This window comes from Acanthisitta chloris, unplaced genomic scaffold (assembly GCF_000695815.1).
Source record: "Acanthisitta chloris isolate BGI_N310 unplaced genomic scaffold, ASM69581v1 scaffold7428, whole genome shotgun sequence".
NCBI lineage: Eukaryota > Metazoa > Chordata > Aves > Passeriformes > Acanthisittidae > Acanthisitta > Acanthisitta chloris.
The window spans coordinates 51,154-54,726 of record NW_008688611.1 but is presented as its reverse complement, the minus strand read 5'-3'; positions in this window follow the sequence as shown (position 1 = coordinate 54,726).

The following is a 3,573-nucleotide window of genomic DNA, read 5'->3' as shown; positions in this document are numbered from 1 at the left end:
CCCACCCAGGTGAGGATTTGTAAGGTTTACATGCTCGTACACTATTGTGGGGACCCGGGAGCCTGCAATAACAATGAAGCCAAAAATCTGCCTTCCCCCCTCTCCTCCCACCCCCTGTATCCTGAGCTCCGTGGGCTGGCTGCTGTTTGAAGGGGATGCTGTAGCTTCTTTTCCTCTTCCCATTTCCCTGTTTCCTGCATTTTTCTGTTCACCTTTCCCTTTGGGAGCTCAGCCAGGGCTCACTCAGCCCAGGCTCTAAGCAGTCTGAGCTGCTCCATCCCTCAGTCAGGCAGGGAAACCACTAGGCACCAGAATGTCCCCATTTCCTTTCTTTTAGTCATTTTCTCACTGCATGAAAAAGTATTAATGGAACCCAGAGTTGGGTTTTGCTTTCAAGCAGATTCCTTTGCTATTTTCTGCTCTGCAAACGGTGGGAAGGTCTGTCTGGCGGTGGCTGTGATTTAGCCCATGTGCTGGTGGGGCTGGCAGAGCAGAGGAGGTGCCTTGCTCCTTCTCACTCCATCCCCTCATCCCAGCTGGGGCAATGTGACAGGGATGTGCTGGGCTGGGCCAAGCACAGCTGCAGCTCCCCCAGCCACGAGTGGTGTCTGCATGGTCTCCACACCCACCACCACTCCACGATGTGTCCCTGGCTCAACCCATCTGGCACACACACCGTGGGACACAGTTGGCATCTCTGCTGGAGGATGAGTGTTGTGTGGGTGCTGCTGCAGCTCTGTTTCCATCTGCCTTGGCCCCTGCCCTGGGGAAGGAGAGATGTGCATCCCCTCAAGAGCAAAGTGCAAGATGCCTATGTGCCCCTAAAGCCACCCTGGGGGCTCACCCTCCATCCCTGCTCCGGCTGATGGTGCTGCATCTTTCCACCCTGCTCTCTGATGGGATGTCTGAAGCTCCTGCAGCTGAGCCCAGCTGGGATACTGTCCCCTTGGGAATGGAAGGTAGCATCTGGATGTGTAGGACAGGCTCATTGGTGTCCCATGATGCAGGAAACAAGGCAATGCCCCAGTGATCCCTGAATCCTCCTGGTGTGGCAGGCACTGACTCCCCAGCCAAGTGATGCTGGTCCTTCACTGTGCAACCCCACTCCCCAGTTTTGGGGCCCTATGCTTGTGGTACTTTCTGATGCCCATAAAAAAACCACCTTTCCCCATCCCCAAGGAGACCGACCTCACGTCCACGTGCAATATTTCTGCCTCGTCTGCAGTTGCTGCCCTCATGGGTGCCCATGTTTCATTGTGGGGAGGCTCCTGGAGGGTGTCACCTCTCTCCCTCCCATGGAAACTCCTTTTCCTTGTTGCTTTGTGGCCAAAATGCAACTCTCTGGGGTGGATATTTGCAGTGCCTCCAACTTCTAGAACGCTCATCTGCCAGACCAGTCCCTTCCTGGTGCCAATTGATGTTCCCTATGAATGTGACACTGCTGTAATCACCTCTGCTGATAAATGATGGACCCTGCAATGTTTGACATAGTTCCCGGGCAAAGGCAAACCTCATTTGCTCTGACACTTTCCCCTGAAAAGCATTTAATTTTCAGAGGACCTGTCATGACTGGAGCTCCATCAGTGCTTGCAGATGTCTCCCCAGGGAGTCAGCCCTGCCAGGTCTTTTGGCATGCTGAGTGTCCCTGAGCAAAGTGTTTTGGCCCCAGTATTCCCCCCGGGCTGTGGATTTGGACCCCTGACTTGGAAGCTAATAGTTTCTGTTTGAGAAGCACCAAGGGCCCCCAAATCCTCCTGAACATCACCAGGATCTGCAGCATCTTGGTATCACTGAAAATACAGCTTGGAGCATCTCGTGCATGAAAATGTTGGCCTTAACCTCCTCGTGCCTCAGTTTCCCCATCAGTGAAGTGGCCAGGGTGAGCCATCCCCTCTGGAAACTGGTTCAATGCCTGTGCCTAGGTAAGCACAAGCTCTGGACACAGCTCACAGCTGCGACCACAAAGGTTTGGCAGGACCCACCAAACACTGGGAGCAGTGTATGAACTGCTGGGGTGGAGTTTCCATCAACAAGTGATTAATTCTGGTCTCTGTTTTACACCTGCTCATGGTGAAAGGCGAAGGGCCAACAAGCCCTGGTTTGTTCCTGTTGGTCCTTGGGTTCCTGGTGCCTGTCCAAGCAGAGCCCTGGTGATGGGAAGGGGATCTGAAGCACAGCCAGGCAGAGGGTCCAGCCCTGGTGACTGCAGCGTGTCCCCCCTCTCATTTGTCCCTGTCGGTGTTGCCCCATTAAATGCCTCGTCTGTACTTTCCTTTCTTTCATTTTTCTGTCCGTGCGCTGACTGTTGCTGCTTTCTGTCTTTCCTTGAGCTCTGGGACTGGGCTGGGCTGAGCTGTTTCCCCTGGGAGCAAAGACGTGGGAGAAGGCTCTGGGGGCTGATTCCCCCTGCCCTCTCCTCACAGCACAAACCAGGACCTGAGAGAGAGAGAAGTGAAGGGTTTTTCCTTCAGAGCAGCCTGTAATTAATCTGATTTGCAATGAGACCAGGCAACCCCTGGGAGCACTCCCCACTGGGTGGATGGAGAGGATTGTTTGCTTATGGAGGACCCCAGACCCTGTTTGTGCCAGGTACCAGCTGCATCTCACCCACCTGCACAGAAGTAGGTGTCTGTTGGTGCTGCCCATGCCATCAGGACTCCACTTAGGATCAGGGCTGGCTTTGAAGCAGGGCCAGGCATGGCATGGGGGCAGCTGAAATCACTGGCAGAGCTGCCCCCTTCCCGTGTCTTGAGGGTCAGGGGGGTTTGAATGGGATGGGTGGGTGACCCACAGCCAGATCACTGTCCCCTATCATCTCCAATGAGATCTGGGGCATTGAGTGAGGGCATCACCCAGCCCTCCTTCCCGAGGGCATTGGAGGGGAGGGATCTGACTGGGACAGGAGCAAGGGCTGAGGGCAAAGAAGGGAGTTTATAGCCCTGGTCTCTGTGCACAGCTTGGGGTGCAGCAGTTTTGGGGTCTCAGTTATGTGTGCCAGCCTGACTGTTCCAGTGTGCTGCAGGAAAGCTTTCCTTCCCTTCTCTCTCTGCTCCCATGGCCACCAGCCCTGGGCTGGGTGCTGTGTCCCATGGGTGGGACCTCTGTCCTCCTGCCCAGGGGGTGGCTGAGCCCCAGGCTGAGAAACAGCAGCTCCAGCAAAGAGCCTTTTTTGTGAAGATGAAGCCTGTGTGTGCGTCCGTGCCGGTGTCTCGGCTTGCATGCCCCGCTGCCTTGTCTTGAGATGAATTCAAGAGCAAACCAAGCAAACGAAACAGTTTAAAAAAAAAACAAAAGAAAAGAAAACAAAACCCAGGAACTTTGTGACAGTGGAAATAAAAGCTTAATGACAGTAACAAAGTGGTCTGTGATGTGCTGGGGGGGACATAGGGCAGTCCTCAAAGCTGCCCTTGTGCCCAGAGGGGTCAGGAGTTGGGCTGGGGGATGTCCAGTGCCCTGAGCATGGGGCTGTGGTGGCACCAGCAGCAAGTGGTGACTGGGCTATGCCAGTGCAGCTTTAAATAGGTACAAGGGGTAACAGGGTCAAACAGGAGGGGAAGTTTAGGTTAGACATTA